At 36.0% G+C, this 21,421-nt stretch overlaps 1 long non-coding RNA gene across 1 annotated transcript; it reads right to left on the reverse strand.

The window, feature by feature from the left end:
• Positions 1 to 3,809: 3,809 nt before the first annotated feature.
• On the reverse strand, positions 3,810 to 18,662 carry LOC120882607. Its single transcript, XR_005725521.1, has 3 exons — positions 18,653 to 18,662; positions 4,171 to 4,284; positions 3,810 to 3,843 (listed from the first exon to the last, which is right to left on the reverse strand). It is a non-coding gene; the product is annotated as an uncharacterized LOC120882607 (long non-coding RNA).
• Positions 18,663 to 21,421: the final 2,759 nt, after the last annotated feature.

Here is a 21,421-nt window from a genome sequence, read left to right on the forward strand (position 1 = left end):
CCTTAGCTGCAAGGGAAACTGGGAAGTAAAATTTTTCTTTTACAGCCTCTACAGGAGAGGCAGGCAGGAGAGAGGAGTTGAAAATGCAGTCAGATAAGCCAACATACAATAACAGCTATATAGTCCCTATAGATTTTATATACTACACACATACACATACATGCAGATACATGTAGTTAAACATATGACTTATTCAAGGGAAAGCATACAACATATAATTTTATAACTTGGAGGGACTGTAAAATACATGTTAAACATCTTCCTAGTTGGCCACATGCAAATTTTCTTCATACTTTTAAAGGCACAGATTATAGATATATCATAATTATCTTAACCAGTTCCTGATGATGCACACTGATACATTTAGATATCAGTATGATTATCAATGTGCTACAATGAACATCTAAAGACATATATCCTTTTGCACTTGTGTGAGTATACCTTCAAGATGAGTTCCTTGAAGTGTAATTGCTGCATTAAAAGGTGTGCACATTTTAAATCTTAGTGGGGATTTAAAAGAGATAAAAAGTGGGGAGAACAAGATGGTGGAGGAGTAGGTAGACATGGAGTACTTCTCTTTGCACAGATACATCAGGAATACACCTTCAGATACAGAAGTGCATGCAGAACACCAGCTGAGAGTGGACAGGAGTACCTGACCAGAGGAAAAGAATATATAGATCCACGCAAAACTCGGTAGGAGGAAGGAACTAGGGGGAAAAACAGGAGTGTTAGTAGGACTGGACCTGCCCTCAGCGGGTGGGGGGAACTGAAGCAGGAGTCTGATCCCAACATCTGGGCAATTGTCTGAAGAGAAACATTTAAGGCTGAGAGTGAAACAGCTGACCTGTGGCAGCCTAAATGGAATGAAAATCAGACAGTCCTTGCCGCAGCCATACATATGCCGGACAGGGATGCAGGTTCCTTGGAAGACGTGGTGGCTGGAAGCAGGAATTTAGGGATTGTGGAGCAATCCCAGGGTGAGGGCTGCTGTTGACTGTGGAGAAACATATGGAGGGGATGTGAGGGAGGAGCTTGTGGTAGGAAATTCCAGTGGAGGAAAGCTGGGCAGCCATGGAAGCAAGGCAATACTGCTGAGTCATGAGAAGGGGGTGGAGCCAGCACCATAGCCTCTCTCTTCCCACATGCCAGCATAGACAATGGAACAGTAATAGAGGCTGGCCCATCAAACGCCTGACTCACTGAACTACAGAGCAGGACCCCACCCAGGGTGCCCCTTTAAGTGCCTGATACACTGATCTACAGAGTAGGACCCCAGCAAGGGAGGGTCCCTCTATGTGCCTGACGCTCCAAAGAACAGAGAAGGACCTCAGGCAAGGGAGCCCTTTAAGTGCCTGAACAGGGGGAGCTATGGAGAAAGACTAGCCAAAGAGGCCTGATTGCCAGCTACAAGAGGCTTGAAAAAAGACTGATGGGGCCATAACTCCTGTGGTGGGGGCAGTCTGTGTCCCAGCACACTTGGTGCCGCCAGGTTCCCCGTGAGCCAAGCAGCTGCACCACCTTCACGTTCAACTCTCACTGGGGCAGAGCTGCCACAGGCAAAAAAGTCTCATGTCTATGCACACTGGGTCGTTTTGGTAGTGTCTGACTGTTTACGACCCTGTAGACTGTGGCCTGACAGGCTTCTCTGTCAGGGAGTGGGGTTCTCCATGCAAGAACACTGTAGTGTATTGGCCAATACTGGTTGCCATACCCTTCTAGAGCACTATATTTCCTGCTGCCCTAACCGCCAAACCTCCTGAGTCCCTGGTGCTTCCAGAACCCCTGTGACCCAAGCAGCTGCACCACCTCCACATCTGGCCCTCACAGGGGCAAACCCAAGTCCTCCAGGGCAGCCTCAGGAGCAAAACCCAGTGGATGACTGCGGGGGGCGCTCCGCAGAAAGAGAGAGGCAGTGGAACTTCCCTCACCAAAGCCGAGGGGTCCCAAGGAGAGGTGAGCCTGCTGTCCACCAACCCAGCCCCTCGGCAAGTAAGAGACAATCAGACGCTACAGGGGTTCCGTCTAAGCAGTTCCGCTTTATTGTCGTAAGCTCTTGGTTTATAAAGGCAAGCGGGGGGGTGAGGGGGGTTGCGAGGGACTTTCCATAGTTGCACCAATCACATTAAAGGTCAAATCGTCATGTGCCATCATTATAACAGGAGTCTATGGTGATCACGCGCTATCTACGTGCACGGATATCAAGAGAGCCAATCAAAAGTTTTGACAAACAACTTAGGCTGCACCCTCATCTCTTCCACCAGGCGCCATCTTAGCTCTAAACTGCAAAGCTAGCCCTTCTTTTTTAAGGTTTCCCATTTAGGGCCCCATAGATGACCTACATGCAGAGGTGGAAATAAAACCATAGTTGAAACCCAGGGGCAATGTGACTAAGGAAGAAGACTCAAAACCTTCCCACCAGTTGTACAAGCTGCAGATTAAATCCACATGATCAACTAGCCAGACTTTGTGTATGAAATATATAAAAGGTCATTGAGAGCTCCCACAAAAGAAAACGGACTAGTTCCGATAGCTGTGGACATTGGTGTCAAGAACACAGAGTAGTAGGACCAGATGAGAATCAGAGCTGCCCCCACAGCAGGTCCAGAAATCAACACAGTGTTGGAAGACATCCTAGGGAGGTGAGGTGGACTGTAACTCCCAGCGTGGAAAAGGACTCTTGACAGCAGTGACTCAAGATAAACATTTATTCTTATGTTTTGACCTGTTCTGTAGATTCTTTTGGATTTTTTTCTTTTCTTTCCCCCTCTGTTGTAATTGTTGATTTTATTGGCACTATGAAATCTAATTAAGCTTTTGAGCTTTTTTTTCCTCAGTCACATTTTTTATTGTTCTTATAAACCCCTGCCTCTATGTTGGGCTTTTGCAGTTCTGTGGAGTTTCCCTTTTATTTATTTTTTCTTTTCTCTTTTTTAGAATTTAAAATTTTTTAAACCTATTATTAATTTTTCTACATTTATTCCTTTGTTTGCTTTTCCTACTGTTCTTTTCCCCTTGCAGTTAATCTTTAACATATATAAATCTTGTTTATCTACCTCTGTTTAACTTTGCATATCTATTCTTTCTTTTTTAAATTTTTTTATTTTATTTATTTATTTATTTTTATTTTACTTTACAATTCTGTATTGGTTTTGCCATACATTGACATGAATCCACCATGGGTGTACATGCGTTCCCAAACATGAACCCCCCCTCCCACCCTCCTCCCCACAACATCTCTCTGGGTCATCCCCGTGTACCAGCCCCAAGCATGCCATATCCTGCATCAGACATAGACTGGCGATTTGATTCTTACATGATATTATACATGTTTCAATGCCATTCTCCCAAATCATCTCACCCTCTCCCTCTCCCTCTGAGTTCAAAAGTCCGCTATACACATCTGTGTCTTTTTTGCTGTCCTGCATACAGGGTCATCATTGCCATCTTTCTAAATTCCATATATATGTGTTAGTATACTGTATTGGTGTTTTTCTTTCTGGCTTACTTCATTCTGTATAATCGGCTCCAGTTTCATCCATCTCATCAGAACTGATTCAAATCTTTCTTATCCATTCATCTGCTGATGGACATCTAGGTTGTTTCCATGTCCTGGCTATTATAAACAGGCTATTTCTTTCCTCTCAATATATTTGTTAGTTTTATTTTCATTTCTTTATTCCCCAGTTGGCACCTTGCTTTAGTTTTGTTTTCCAGTTTGTGCTTTAATTAATTTTGTTCTGGTAGATACAATTTTTGGTTTAGTTGTTCCCCAGGTCAATCTATTGTACTTTATTTTGGGGGGACTATTTTGATTTTGCTTATGGGTGTATATGTATATGTCTATATTGGAGATCTAACCAGTCCATCCTAAAGGAGCTCAGTCCTGGGTGGTCATTGTAAGGACTGATGCTGAAGTTGAAACTCCAATACTTTGGCCATCTCGCGCAAAGAGTTGACTCATTGGAAAAGACCCTGATGCTGGGAGGGATTGGGGGCAGGAGGAGAAGGGGACAATAGAGGATGAGATGGCTGGATGGCATCACCGACTCGATGGACATGAGTTTGGGTAAACTCTGGGAGTTGGTGATGGAGAGGGAGGCCTGGCGTGCTGTGGTTCATGGGGTCGCAAAGAGTCGGACATGACTGAGCAACTGAACTGAACTGAACTGATATTCAGTCACACTTTTTATTGTTGTTATAAACCTTTGCCTCTACGTTGGGCTCTTGCAGTTCTGTGAAGTTTTCCTTTTTCTTTTACTTTTTTCCTTCTTCCATTTTTTTCTTTTCTTTTCTCTAATTTTAATTTTTAATTTTAAAACCTATTATTTTTTCTACATTTATTCCTTTGTTTGCCTTTCCTACTGTTCTTTTCCCCTTGCAGTAATATTTAATGTATATAAATCTTCTTCATCTATCTCTAGTACCTTTTCATATCTATTCTTTCTTTTCTTTCTTTCCTTTCCTCTCAACATATTTGTTACTTGTTTTCATTGCTTTATTCCCCACTTGGCACCTTGCTCTAGTTTAATTTTCCAGTTTGTGCTTTAGTTACTTTTGTTCTTAACTGGTAAATATAATTTTTTATTTTCTTTGTTTGCTAGGTCAATCTACTGTACTTTATTTTTGTTGGACTGTTTTCACTTTGCTCATGGGTGTATATGTATATGTGTATATTCCATTCTTTTAAAAACAAGAGCAGTAAATATAATAAGTGGTTGTTTTACATACATAAAATATCTATCTATACATACCCACAAGAATATCTGTTATATAATAATATATAACATGCAATAATGCATTATAAATATGTAAAAATATATAGCATATCACCTCATACATTAACCTCTAAGTGATAATGAAGAAAAAAACTATGATATATCATAATAAACAATTTTATATACCATACAGTGGATAATATATATTAATGAATATTATATAATATGTAATACTGTATATTTAGTATATAAAATTAGTTTAAAATACATTATATAGACTACCTCATGGAATGTGTATATGTGATATATAAAATAGTACATTTTATAAAATGTATTCTACTTTTGTAATAATTCTTTTTATAACTGAATCATATTTTTCACTACAAAATTAGAAGATTATACTCATTCTCTCTTTTACTTTAATTTACATATGAAAGAATCATAATCACATTTCACTTCAAAGTTTTTAGATTGCCTCTACATTTCAAAAAATAGTCTTAAATTCTAAATTGTTTCAGTTTTTAAATAGTCATATACACAGTTACCCTTTCAAACAATCCACAGAGTGTTACTGATGAGATTGAAAGAGAACAAGATATTTGAGCACCAATTACCTGCTTGGTGATTTATGTAAGTAATCTCACAATCCTTGTATCAATCCTATGAGAGACATACCCATTTAACCCATTATTAAATGAGGGTATAATTACTTTGAAAATTACCTTTTCTAAAGTCTTGACAGTATTCAAATCCAAATGTGTTTATCTCAAATGTGATTCTCTTTGCAGTGTATTTATTATCCTAGTATGGTTTATGTAACAGTTACTTTATTGTATATCAGGAATAACTCATACTATATATTTCCAAAAATGGGCACAACATAATTTTCTAGCTTGGATAAAGTTAACCATTTCTACAACACTGTAAAAAGTTTCTAAGAAATACAGTATCTAAGGTGAGCTTACTTATACCCCAGCACAGTAATTAAGCTGAATTGTACACTGTCTATGAAGACTTTGCTCAGTTTGTGACTTTTATATTTTACCTGTAGTTTGAAGAAATCAATAACAAGCTGTAGATTCTCCCATTACCTTGAGTCATTTTCATAACTATGTTACTATGAAGAAGAATCTCAGAGATTCATATTAAACCTAAACTTTCTAACCTTGTGTTTTCATTATTATATAAGATTGATATTGGAGCCAGTTTTGAGAACTATCCAACCTTGTAATAGAAGGTTATTTTAGGAAGGTATGCTGTATTAATCCCAGCATGGGTTATTGATGTTAACGTCAGGAAATGGGGAAATTTAGGTAGGCATGACCTTAAGATAAAATGACCCCTCTGCTGCGAAGGGAATATCCTAGTAGAGCTCTTGCTTGAGGGATAATTACTATGTGAAATAAATGATCTCAGTTTGTCCATACCTTATATTCAGCTTCCGTGGACTGTGCTGCCCTTTATCTAGAAAACCAGAGTAATAGTAAATATCACAATTTAGGACCTGGCACCTAATCATTTGAACATTTTCAATAAACTCTGTAAAAATAATAATCATCCCTTCATCATATTGGTAAAAATGAGGGGCTTTTAGAAACTTGGCTCCATTTTATTATTCCCTTTTTGATGGTCTCAGTGTTTTTCAGATAGTTAATTTTAAATAAAGTATTCCAGCAATTTAATACCAATAATAATCTGAATTTTCCTATCATGAACAGATTTTATAACCTCAAATCTATGTAATCACACTGATTAATTAATAGTTTTAAATAGGCTTTCATTAAAGATTTCTGTGTATTTCCTTTAGAAGTTAAAGGTAGAAGCTCTTTCAGTTATAAACTATTTATAAAATTAGTTTTTCAAGATTATTTCCCTCTTTTTTTTGCTTTTCTGAGATTTTGAGCTCAGATTCTCCCATCACTATCTGCTTTTGTTTATTCCTAGGAACAGGTATAAAAGTGCAATGAATGGAGGCAGATGATAGGTTTGTACAATCATTATCTCATTATCCAACACACTGCCATTGTAGGATACGTATTTTAAATTTTTTTTTTAATTGGAGTAGTTGGATTTACAATGTTGTTAATTTCAGTTGTACAGCCAAGTGAATCAGTTACACATATATCCATTTATTTTCTAGATTCTTTTCCCATATAGGTTATTACAGAATACTGAATAGATCCTTATTAGTTATCTATTTTATATATAGTAATATATATGAAGGACTTCCCTGGTGGCTCAGATGGTAAAGCGTCTGTCTACAATCCGGGAGACCTGGGTTCAATCCCTGGGTTGGGAAGATCCCCTGGAGAAGGAAATGGCAATCCACTTCAGTAATATTGCCTGAAAAATCCCATGGACAGAGGAGCCTGGTAGGCTACAGTCCATGGGGTTGCAAAGAGTCGGACACAACACACACACACACACACACACACACACACATACACATATGTTAATCCTAATCTTCTAATTCATTCCTCCCAGCCTTTCACTTTTGGTAACCATAAATGTGTTTTCTCCATCTGTGACTATTTCTGCCTTATAAATAAGTTGATTTGTACTATTATTTTTGGATCCCAATTTTATGCAATATATATTTGTCTTTCTCTGTCTGACTTCCTTCCCTTAGGATAATAATCTCTGGGTCCATCTATACTGGTACAAGTGGCATTACTTCATTGATTTTATGGCTGAGTAATATTCCATTTTATATGTGTGTCTCATCTTCTTTATCCATCCATTGGTTGATGGACATTTAGGTTGCTTCCATGTCTTGACTATTATAAATACTGCTACAGTGAACACTGGGCTGCATTTTGAGTTATTTTTTGTGAGTGGTGTAAAATAGAGATTTAATTTTATTCTGCATGTGGACATCCAGTTTTCTGAACACCATTTATTGAAGATACTATCCTTTCCCCATTCTTGTCTTCCTTGTCAAATTCTCTGGATTTTATTCCATTGGTCTCTGTTTTTGTGCAAGTAGCACACTGTTTTTATTACTATACATTTGTTCAGTTCAGTCCAGTTGCTCAGTTGTGTCTGACTCTCTGCAACACCATGAACCACAGCACGCCAGGCCTCCCTGTCCATCACCAATTCCCGGAGTTCACTCAAACTCATGTCCATCGAGTCGGTGATGCCATCCAGCCATCTCATCCTCTGTCGTCCCCTTCTCCTCCTGCCCACAATCCCTCCCAGCATCAGAGTCTTTTCCAATGAGTCAACTCTTCGCATGAGGTGGCCAAAGTACTGGAGTTTCAGCTTTAGCATCATTCCTTCCAAAGAACACCCAGGGCTGATCTCCTTTAGAATGGACTGGTTGGATCTCCTTGCAGTCCAAGGGACTCTCAAGAGTCTTCTCCAACACCACAGTTCAAAAGTATCAATTCTTCAGTGCTCAGCTTTCTTCACAGTCCAACTCTCACATCCATACATGACTACTGGAAAAACCATAGCCTTGACTAGATGGACCTTTGTTGGCAAAGTAATGTCTCTGCTTTTCAATATGCTATCTAGCCATCTTGGTCTTAACTTTCCTTCCAAGGAGTAAGCGTCTTTTAATTTTACAGCTGCAATCACCATCTACAGTGATTTTGGAGCCCCCTCAAATAATGTCTGACATAAAAACAGTTGTTCTTTAGTTTGATCTCTAGAGTCCAGGGAATTCCCCACCACATCTCAAAAGCAATTTTAAGTAAATTATTTCAAGAATTTAATAACTTGATTATAGTATTTATAGAAAGACATTTCTGAATAAGTAAAAGCTTGCTGTAATATCTTATTCGTCATTATAAACCTATATTAATTAAATGTATTACTGGCATGGAAATAGACATGTTCACCAGTGGAGTAAAACAGTGCAGAAACTGAACACACTTATATGTCAGAAGTCTTATACTAGATCAGATTATAATAGAGTGACTACTCAAAAGATGGACCAAAAAATTTATCCACATATGATAAAAAGTAAAATTGCATTCCTACCATACCTTGTTAAAAAAAAAAAAAACTCCCCATAAATCTAGGACTTAAATGTTCAAAATAAAATTTAAAGCCCTTAGTAAAATATAGTGGTAATGATTCATTAGACCTTGGAAAATAAAAGGATTTCTTTGTAAACAGTACAGTCATCCACAATAACAAAAGATTTTTCAGTTAGGGTAAGCTAAACTTTAAACAGTACACTATATGTCCAGTGTAGCAAAAGAGCTATGCTCATTACTCAGGGACCCAGGCTGACCAAAGTTTCATCTTAATTATAAGGGCAGGGAAAAGAAAACAAGTTTAATTTTATGCTGTCTCTTAAATATTCTTCCTGAAGTGACAAATGTCACTTCTGCGCCCAGTTGACTAAAATCACATGACAATGAGTAAATTCACCAAGATCGTGATATTAATCTTTTCACTTGAAGGGCATAAAATATTTATGAAAATAATATAGTTTTCTATAAAATACTAATTATATACTAACTAGATACTTGACTATATTAAGAGTAAAGTACATTGTTAAAACTATGCAAAAGTAAAACAATTACAAGGGATAGCTATAATGCATAACATAAGCCTAAATCTTCAAAGAGCATGGTACCAGTACCTGAATACATAATGAAAAAGATAGTCCAGAAATGTATGAGCAACACACCCTCAAGTAGTAAAGAGACCAATTAATACCAGATCTTGATTTCTAAATACCATCCTTCATGACAAGGAAACAGATCTTTTTTGGAGAAATGGGTGATAATAGGTCTTGACACAGAAGTATAAAGGTAAGCCTCAGATTCCTTTTTAGTAAAAAGCAAAGAAATGCTCAACGTCTAATGGACTCATGTCTAAAGAGAGAGAGTGACTTGGATGAGCTTCTAGTAATCAAATTTGGAATAATTTGAAAATTGAAAGATATACTGAACTAATAACAGCATCAAACTACACAGAGAAAAACTGATAGAACTGTAAGGAGAAAGGGGCGAATCCACGATCACAAGTAGAGACTTCAATACCCCTCTCTTAGAAACAGATCCAGCAGGCAAAAAACCAGTAAGCAAAACGTTGCACTCAACAACACTATCAATCAACTGGATAGGACTGACATCTATAGACTATTTGATCCAACAAAACAGAATTCACATTTTTCTCAAGATAGCTAGGAACATTCAATAAGACAGACAACACTGTTGGCCATAAAACAACCTAAGCAAATTTAAAGAACTGAAAATATACAATGTCTGCTCTTGGACCACAACAGATTAAAGTAGAAATTAATAACAAAGTGATAGCTGGAAAAATCCCCAAATACATGAAATTAAGCAACATATGTATAAATAACATGCGTCAAAGAGTAAATCTCAAATTTTGAAATATTTCAACAAAATGAAAGTAAAAGTTATGGGATTCGGTGAAAGCAGTGCTTAGAAATTTATAGCACTGTATGCATTCATTAGAAAAGATCTAAAATCAATAATTGTTTCCACCTTAGGAAACTAGAAAAGAGTTGAATTTTTAAAAGATTAAATTCAAACTAAGCAGAAGAATAACTAAGAATTAGAGCAGAAATCAATGTAATTTAAAACAGGAAATCAATGCAGAAAACCAACACAATCAAAAAAAAACTGTTGTTTATTTTTTTAAAGATCAATAAAAATAAGACGTTAGCCAGGCTAAGAAAAAACAGAGGTACAAATGACTAATATCGGAATGAAGGAGGGAACATCACAAAAGATCCCATGGACATTAAAATTATAATAAAGGAATACTAATAACAGTTCTACTATGGGTATAAATTTGACAACCTAGATGAAGTGGACGAATTTATTGAAAGATACAGTTTGCCAAAATGCATGCAAGAAGAACTAAATCTGAATAGCCCTATATCTATTAAAGATATTGACTAAATAATAACTTTTCCAAACAAATTGAACCAGGCTCAGATGGGTGCACTGGTGAATCCTACCAAACATTCAAGGAACATATTATTCCAGTTGTCTACAATTTCTTTCAGAGGATTAACCAGAGGAAATACCCATTCCATGCGGCCAGCATTACCCAAATAACAAAACAAGACAAAGACCTTAAAAGAATACTGCAGATCAATCGCTCATGAACACAGGTGCAACAAACCTCAATGAAATCAAATACAAAAGTGTATGAAAAGAACTATACACTACAACCAAGTGGGATTTATTCTAGGTATGCAAGGCTTGTTCAACATTTGAAAATCAATTAATGCAATCCATCATACTAACAGACTAAAAATAAAAATCACATGATCAATAGATGCAGAAAAAATATCTGAAACAAATCCAACATTCATTCATGACAAAAACTCTCAACCTGATAAAGAATATCTACAAAACACTTAGAGTTACTATCATACTTAATAGTGGGAAATAAGACTCTTTCATGCTAAGATGAGGTACAAGGCATGGATGGACCCTCTTGCCAATTCTTTTCATCATCATACTGGAAGTACTTTCTCAAGAAATAAGGCATGAATATAAAATAAAAGGTATAGAGATTGGTAAGGAAGATATAAAGCCATCTTTGCAAATGACATGCCTACATACAGAAATCTGAAAGGATCAACAAAAATCTCTTAGAACTAACAAGCAATTATACCACAGTTGCACAATACACGGTTAATATATAAAAGATAGTTGCTTTCCTATACCATCAATTGGATTCCTATACCAACACTAAACAAAAGGAATCTGAAATTATAAACAATACCATTTACATTAGTACCCCCAAAAATGAATACTTAGGTAAAACCTAAATACAGGATCTATGTGAGAAAACAGTGAAACTCTGATGAATAAAAAGAGAGCTAAATAAGTGGAAATATACTCCATGTTCATGGACAGAAACAGTATGGTCAATGTTAGTTCTTCCCAACTTGAGCTAGAGAATCAATGCAATTCCAATAAAAACTGCATTAAGTTGATTTAAGGATATCAACAAACTGATTCTGAAGTTTACATGGTGAGGCAAAGGGCTCATTTTTGTTGTAAACTTAAACTGCTGTAAAACATAAAGTTGTAAAAAAGAATAATGAGAATAACTGATCATATCACATTAGATTTTAAAGAAAACAAATGAGCTCATAATAAAGTATGTTTTAAAATGTGGTTGGGGATGAAGTTTTTTTTTTTTCTTTTACACAAGTTCCTAGCTAATAAGTTTTGAAGGAGTAGTATAATTAAGAAATCACCAGTTTGCAACATCTGATGTAATAACTATAAGAACTTATTGATGCCAAAAGAACTGGGGTTATTTAGTACTGAAGCACAACTCACAGATTATTTATTAAATACAAAGAGAAAACTATTATTGTTACAGGTCAAAAATTCATTGACTAGGCAGAATGGAGGATGTTATAAAAGATTAATAGATTAGATCCTTTTAAAATGTAATACCTGAGTATTTTATTCTTTTCGTTGCAATGGTGAATGCAATTGTTTCCTTAATTTCTCTTTCTATTTTCTCATTATTAGTGTATAGGAATGCAAGGGATTTCTGTGTGTTGACTTTATAGCCTGCAACTTTTCTATATTCATTGATTAGCTCTAGTAATTTTCTGGTGGAGTCTTTAGGGTTTTGTATGTAGAGGATCATGTCATCTGCAAACTGAGAGTTTTACTTCTTTTCCAATTTGGATTCCTTTTATTTCTTTTTCTGCTCTGATTGCTGTGGCCAAAACTCCCTAAACTATCTTGAATAGTAATGGTGAAAGTGGGCACCCTTGTCTTGTTCCTGACTTTAGGGGAAATGCTTTCAATTTTTCACCATTGAGGATAATGTTTGCTGTGGGTTTGTCATATATAGCTTTTATTATGTTGAGGTATGTTCCTTCTATTCCTGCTTTCTGGAGAGTTTTTATCATAAATGGATGTTGAATTTTGTCAAAGGCTTTCTCTGCATCTATTGAGATAATCATATGGCTTTTATTTTTCAATTTGTTAATGTGGTGTATTACATTGATTGATTTGTGGATATTGAAGCATCCTTGCATCTCTGGGATGCAAGGTCATGGTGTATGATCTTTTTAATGTGTTGTTGGATTCTGATTGCTAGAATATTGTTAAGGATCTTTGCATCTATGTTCATCAGTGATATTGGCCTGTAGTTTTCTTTTTTGGTGGCATCTTTGTCAGATTTTGGTATTAGGGTGATGGTGGCCTCATAGAATGAGTTTGGAAGTTTACCTTCCTCTGCAATTTTCTGGAAGAATTTGAGTAGGATAGGTGTTAGCTCTTCTCTAAATTCTTGGTAGAATTCAGCTGTGAAGCCGTCTGGACCTGGGCTTTTGTTTGCTGAAGATTTCTGATTACAGTTTCAATTTCCGTGCTTGTGATGGGTCTGTTAAGATTTTCTATTTCTTCCTGGTTCAGTTTTGGAAAGTTGTACTTTTCTAAGAATTTGTCCATTTCTTCTACGTTGTCCATTTTATTGGCATATAGTTGCTGATAGTAGTCTCTTATGATCCTTTGTATTTCTGTGTTGTCTATTGTGATCTCTCCATTTTCATTTCTAATTTTATTGATTTGATTTTTCTCCCTTTGTTTCCTGATGAGTCTGGCTAATGGTTTGTCAATTTTATTTATCCTTTCAAAGAACCAGCTTTTGGCTTTGTTGATTTTTGCTATGGTCTCTTTTGTTTCTTTTGCATTTATTTCTGCCCTAATTTTTAAGATTTCTTTCCTTCTGCTAACCCTGGGGTTCTTCACTTCTTCCTTTTCTAGTTGCTTTAGATGTAGAGGGATGGTACAGGGAGGGAGGAGGGAGGGGGGTTCAGGATGGGGAACATGTGTATACCTGTGGCGGATTCATATTGATGTATGGCAAAACCAATACAATATTGCAAAGTAATTTACCTCCAATTAAAATAAATAAATTTATATATATATATATATATATAAAGTTAAAAAATAAAATGCAATACCATGAGAAACAAATGTGAAAAAATAAGCAAAAAAATCAAAAAGACAGAACTTTCTGAGATTAAAAATGACATAAAAACAAAAGTAAATTAGTAAACTTTGGATATTTAAAAAGGTCTTGAGGACAACTGGGGATATCATAATATTGCCCCTATATTATATAATATCACAGAAATATTTTTATTATTTTAAAGTAGTAATAATAGTGTTATAATTGTATTGGACAGTGTCCCTATTCTTAAGAGATACATGGTGAAGCAGTTAAGGATAAAGTATGATGTCAATGACTTTCCTTCAAATGATTTGGCAAAATAATACACACATAAACACAAATGTTAACAGAAAATGTGGCAACAGTGTTAGAAACTGATGAATGCAACTGAACGATGGTGAACAACTGGCAACACTACTCTTAACGTTAGTTTTGAAAATACCACCAAAAGACACCATAAAGAAAGTGAATAGTCAAGTCACAAACGGGGAATGTATTTGTCCTCACATAAATGACAAACAATAAATATTAGGAATGACAAACAATAATATTAGGAATATGTAAAAATTGTCTACAAATTGCTAAGGAAACCATAAACAGAAAAATGAGGGAAAATAAAGAAGCATTTGACTGATAATAAACAACTTTGCACTAACAAATTTGAAAATATGTTTTCTAATAAGTGAAATACAAATCAAGATCAAAGTTATATATGATATTTTTCCATTTAGATTAGTGTAAATTCAAATAAAATTTCTAGCAATACCACATGTTGGACAGAATATAGATGCACAATATTCTTAATAGACCCTTACTAGAGTCTAGATTGGTACAACTACTTTGAAAAACATATGACACTGTCTCATACAATTGTACACACAGACATTATCTATGACTCAACAATTCCACTTCCAAGAGAAACTCATATAGTTACTTCCAGAGTCATGTAGGAACATCCACAGTGACACCATTTTAAAGAGCAAAAACCTGGAAATAATCCAGTATGCATCAAGAGGAAATTAGATGAATGAACTCTTTATGTTCACACAAGGGAATATTGCACAGGCATTAAAATGAATTATATCAAGATATGACAGTATATGTAAAATTCAAAATTTTTAAGTTAAATCTCAAACTATAACATAAATATGTATAATGTATATATAAATATCTATAAAAATCTTTCTATATATCCTTGCATACACTTTTTTAGGAATACATATAATTTAAAACTATGCAATTTAACCTAAGGAAATGATGAACACAGATTCAGATGGCAATTCCATTATGTGAGAGGCAGGCAGGAGAATGGTTTGTATAAGATCACATATGAATATTTAAATTATCATCAAGGTTCTGTTTTTCACATTGAACAATGATTTCCCAGGTTGTTATTATATTATAAAACACAGATAAATTAAAAAATAGACAAGTACAAACATATGCATATCTAACTGAGTGAATAATAAAAGAAAGTCATACCTGGGCCAACAATAACTGTTAGAAATCAAGGATGAAGATTAACCCTTAGTCTGGTGCCTCTGCGGTTAGGTGGTATGAGGAGCATTTGCTGTGTGAAGCTCATATGCATTGCTATTAGCAACAGGCAGGAGGAATATGCTGCTGCTACTAAGTCACTTCAGTCATGTCCAACTCTGTGTGACCCCAGAGACGGCAGCCCACCAGGATCCCCCATCCCTGGGATTCTCCAGGCATGAACACTGGAGTGGGTTGCCATTTCCTTCTCCAGTGCATGAAAGTGAAAAGTGAAAGTGAAGCCGCCCAGTCGTGTCCGGAGGAATATGAAGGAGGTCCAATTGCAAACTGTAAAGAACACTGAGGGCGAATTAAGTAGTTTGATGTCTTAACTCTGTACCTCAAATTCTTTATTGATACTTTTCCCTTTATTAATTCCATAAGGTTCATTGAGTATCACTTTGCCTGGAATTTCTGCAAAAATCTATTGGCTGTGTGGGTCGATTTATTCCTGAGAGTATCAACACTCTAATGAACCTGGATGTTTTCAGCTATTTGTAAGCATTTGAGCATGGTTTGAAAACCCTGGAGGAGGACAGAGCAAATTAAGTTTAAGAAGGTATTATTACCTTTTTACTCCAAGTACAACTAGACTAAGAAGGAGTCAGATACTTCATCTTCCCTCCCATTTTCCTAGGTGATAAGGAAAACTTAAAGTCTGTCTGAAAACAAGGCTTTTTCTTTTAAGGAGTTCAGGTAATTCTCTGGGAGGTAACATGAAAGGTTGATGTATTTCTATAGACTATTCAGCATTCCGAAAACTATTTGTAAAATAAAACTGTGCAATAATTATCAGTGTAGTTAGTGATTAAAAAGGAGATTTTATTCTGGAAAATTTTCACATCTTGAAACACAGAGAGATAAAAGATACCTGCATTTATTCATAACATTCCTCCAACCTACTTGTTGGATTATTATCCATCTTTTTGAGTGTAACACTCACAAATACAGTCAACTGGGTGCTGGCTGTATGACTGTGTTGAATGTACCTGTGTTTAGTCACATGTCTGAAATCAGCTGACTCTTCACTGGGACGATTATTCTCATCCACATTTCTCATCCTGCATCAGGCTGGCCGGGGCAGGTTCCCCGAGTGACAACAGAGGCCTAAGAGGAAAGTAAAAATACGGAAGACTCAGTGGTAACACACCAACAGCTGGCAAGTCACACGGCCAAATGCAGCATTAATGGAGAACAGCATTCCACTGTGTAGATACAAAATGAGGAAATAATTGAGGCTGGTGTTGCAATCTACTGCTGGCACTTATATCTGTAACTGTACCCTAATCACTGGTCTTGGAATAAGGCCAGTTTTTTGCCACCTCACATCTCTTTCCACTTCATCATAGTAGTTTTGCTTGGGACTTCTCTTAATCCCTATCAAGGCTGTTTACCTCCAAGGCCTAAGGAAAAGAATTTGAACAGTGTGTTACCTAGCTAGGCTAGTAAATACCGGTATCTATTTCTAATTGGACAAGCATCACTTAATTTTTGTATTATGAGTCATTATTTCCAGATAAATATTTCTTCAGAAATATGTCTTGAGGTTAATAACATGTTTTAAATATGTGAGTTTTTCTTAGTATTTAACCTGCTCATAGTAGGTGCTCAATAAATAATCAGCAGTTGTTTAATGGATATTTCACTTCTGAGGTGAACAAAGAATCTTTTATTTCAAGGATAAAAAGTCCTGGCTAAAGATAGAATATTCAAATAGGGATTTTCTAGAAGCAGTACAGGAATATACTGGTCAAGAAAAAAAGACTAAAACACTCAAATATTAATTTCTTTTTTTCCTTGATGGAACACTTTTTTTAATTGACCTCATAGAAGCATATTATGAAGCATAGAAAAAGCAACTGCTGTTATTTTAAACCCGTGGTATGCTATGCTGGCTTCAAACCAGAATCAACAGGGGAGAATTTTAAACACTACCAATTCTGGGGCTCACCCTAAATTAAATCAGTATCTCTCGAGGTGGAGCCTAAGGATGGATATATTTAGAAGCCCCCTAGGTGATTCTAATGTGAAGCCAAGGTTGAGGACAGATGCTTTAAACTCTTCTAGAAATACCAACAAGAAAGTTTGGAAATTGAACAATACACCTGGAAGCAACATGGCTGTTAACTTAGCTATTGCTAAACAATCCTGACAGATGAAACAGAATCCTAATTAATTTGTCTTCCTCAGTCCATTATGGGCCTTCACCTGGCAGCATTTTCAAAACACAGATTTTGGAAATGCTTAATTTCAGTTATTACAAAGTCGTTCATAGATGCTGGGCAAGCAACTTACAATCTGACTTATATTGTGATATAAAATTGATTTGATATCACTGGGATGTAGATCTCCTGATGAGAGCTGACAAAGACCAGCTGAGGCTTTAGCTAAATGATGTGTGAGAGCACTGAGGAGCAGACAATTGGAAACTAATGAGATGATAAAAGCTTTCAGGTATGTGAGTTGATCAGCTACCTGCTGAGACCCTCTCACTGTAGAGAACTCCCATACTCAGGGCCCTCTTTTCCATCTTAGGTACAATCAAGGTTAGTGATATTCTGTGAAGTATTGTCCCTGCTCATTTTTGGAGGTGAAGTTGGAGAACAGTGGGAGCCAGTAGGTATATCTTCCATCCCACATTTATATATATTCCAGTCTAAGAAGCATTCTTATTAGTGTTTACATATAGTGTCACAGGGCTGACTTATGAAGGGATTGTCGGCCATAAACTGAAACCTTGTGGCACTAGAGATTGTACTTACTGCTCCATAAACTACTGACCTCGACAGAGATTCCCTGACCCCATCTCTGACCAATCCTGGACATATTCTACCTTTTACCAAGAGCAGTGACTGTGGTAGGGAAAACGAGGTATGAGGCTATGTTTTAAAGTCAAGGTAAAAATCAGGCTTTAAATTCTAAAAAAAATCAATTGGATTTCAACTTCAAGGATTTCAGAATAACTCATGATGAGATGGTATCAGACTACAACAGAATATACTAGCAAAATATAAATGTGTACATACATAAGACAAGGGTTACTGAACTATTAAAAAGTGGGAACAAATAAAAAATTCTCAAGACTGGACTAGACAAGCAATTTTCTATACTAGCTTCAAGAAATTCTCCAGAAAACAAATGTCCCACTGTCATATCAGTACAGAAAATGCTGCAAAAAACACCTCCTCCTTAGAGTGTCATTGTATAGATGACCAGAATAAAGGCCCATAGAAATAATACAGTAAATAAGAAGGGGCTTGCTTATTGCAGAGTTTCAAAATACTCTTAGAGTAAGAATGCTTGCTGTCATATCATTACATCTTGGGGAACACTGAGCTGGTATTGTTTATGTAATTAATCACAGACAGGTATATTAATTAAAGGAAATGTAAAGCCACACATATGTAAATGTAAAGCCAACTGATAATAAGTCAAATTGGATAATTTACCTTTTCTTGAAATTCATGAACAAATTTTAATGATTTGTTTGTGGAGATTATTTCATTATTTTACTTTTCACCATCCACAAGAATACAGCTATTGAAAAACACTGCTAGATTTAAATCTACATACAGTTCTCAGGCAATCTATGGCAGAAATTCAAGAGTACAATATAGAGTCACTTACCTTTGAATGTAATCCAAGTTTTTATGTCTCTTGGCAAATATGGCACTTAGAATTTGACAATACACTTTGTACAGTCAAGCCAGAACAGGCCATCTATAATACAACTACAGTTGTCTGTTATCCACAGAGGATTGGTTTCATGACCCACTGTGGACACCAAATCCACATATGTTTAAGTACCATAGTCAACCCTCCATGTGAAGGTTCCACATCCACAGATTCAGACAAATGCAGATTGTGTATTAAGTTTGTGATCTATGGCTAGTTGAATCCATGGATATTCAACCCATGGATATAGAGAGCTGACTAAAGATAATAACAAAAAATCTACACATAGGTGGACCCATGCAGTTCAAAATCATGTTGTTCAAGTGTCAATTGTATTTCTGTCAAAGTTTTCTTTCCCTCTCTATCCATACTTCCTTTCTTTCATTATTTTATGTTGCTTCTTTCTACAAATAACCTATTTTACAACATCATAATTCAAATCTGTAGTAACACGTTCATTTAGATTCTGTTTTACTTGAAACCCGTTATTTCAAAATATAATTGATGATACTGTCGATTATTATAGTGTTTCTGCAACACTTACCTTACTCCAAAATTTAATATTGATGTAGTTTCATTAATACCATTTGAATATGAATGTGTAGTAATTCTTTTATCTTACAGATAAAGAATGAGGTTCCAGCTCAAGATGATGATGTAGGAAGATCCTGAACTCACCTCTACCCATGGGCAAACTGGTTCTACAGCTACCTATGAAACAATTTCCTCCTTAAAAAACCCAAAGCCAGGCTGAATGATGACTACACACCAGGTAGATGAGAACAACAACATCTCAAAGTAGGTAGGAGATGATGGAACCCAATTTCACCATAAACCCCACCCCAGCATGGTGACACACAAACAAGAGGGAACTTGAAACCCAGAGCTTCTCCACTTCTGGGTATTTATCCAAAGAAAACAAAAACACTAACTCCAATAGATATCTGAAGCCCTATGTTCATTGTATCATTTAAAACAGTCAAGCTGTGGAAACAATCTGACTGACCATTGATGGATGAATGTATAAAGAAAATACATTTTATATCACACAATGGACTATTATTCAGCCATAAAAAAAAGAATGAAACTTGCCATCTGTGACAACATGGATGTGCAGTGAAGGGATTATGCTTAAATGAAATAAGTTAGATAGAAATAGACAAATACCATATGATACTTTATGTGTGGAATTTAAGGGGAAAAAGCTACCAAACTCACAGATACAGGTTGGTGGCTGCCAACATCAGGGAGTGGTGGGTAGGGAAAAAAAAAGAATCCTGTATGTCTTTATTTCACTTCTAGCACTCCATCCTAAGGAGAAAATAATGAGAAATGTGCTTATACTAGAGTATCTATGTATGTACAGATCATCTCAGTAGGGAAGTTTTGATAATCAACCACTATTTGGATGTTATTTAGAGGAAGGAGTATTATAAAAGACCATGGAATGATTTTTTTAATGTTAGACAAAGTGGCATCAGTCAATAGACACAGCATAAATGAATCTTCCTAAATGCATCAGTTAGGCAAAGGTTAAAATATATATCATCATAGTAGTATATGCATTATTGATAACAGTGTTTTATGATTTAAATATTTCTAGTAAACAGTATCGGAGAAGGCAATGGCACCCCACTCCAGTACTCTTGCCTGGAAGATCCCATGGACGGAGGAGCCTGGTAGGCTGCAGTCCATGGGGTCGCTGAGGGTCGGACACAACTGAGCGACTTCACTTTCAATTTTTACTTTCATGCATTGGAGAAGGAAATGGCAACCCACTCCAGTGTTCATGCCTGGAGAATCCCAGGGACGGGGGAGCCTGGTGGGCTGCCGTCTATGGGGTCGCACAGAGTCGGACACGACTGAAGCGACTTAGCAGCAGCAGCAGCAGCAGTAAACAGTATTCCTTTGGTAAAAAGTGTAACATCAAGAACTAATACATTTGTACAAACCATAAGCCTGACACTGTTTCAGATGCTCTGCATTAGTTTAATAAACAAAATGCTATATGAGCATTTATAGCTTCTATGAGCTATAAAGAGTATCAGCCACCTGGCATCACACCACTAGTCTGTACCAGTAGTGGTAGCAAAGATTTTTGGTTTGACCCCCTAGGTGGGACCTGAATGCAGATAATAAATCCACAGACCATATACTCACCTCAAATTCTGCATCTAAAATGTCACAATGAGCCAGGAAATGTTTCTCTGTATGCAGCTTTTACTGAAAGCTATATTTATATTGGTGCTTAGTCACTGTGGTGCTACAACCAACAATTTTATATAGGTATAAAACATTGAAATATACTGAAATGTATTTCAGCTAAAAATCTCATGAAATATGGGACAAATTACCTGAGTAGAAGATATGTTACATTTTATGATCAAACCCAGTAATCTTCAGTTCAGTTCAGTTCCAAATTACATTAGGTTTCAGAAAAAGGGAATTTTTTATTTCCATAAATATCTAGAAACTTATAAAACTCTGGGTTATAAAATTGCAGTTTTATGAAACAAATATGATTTAATTAAAAAAGACAAAACAATGGGAAAATTCATTTTAGT

The sequence above is a fragment of the Oryx dammah genome, unplaced genomic scaffold (genome assembly GCF_014754425.2).
Source record: "Oryx dammah isolate SB20612 unplaced genomic scaffold, SCBI_Odam_1.1 HiC_scaffold_23, whole genome shotgun sequence".
NCBI classification, from domain to species: domain Eukaryota; kingdom Metazoa; phylum Chordata; class Mammalia; order Artiodactyla; family Bovidae; genus Oryx; species Oryx dammah.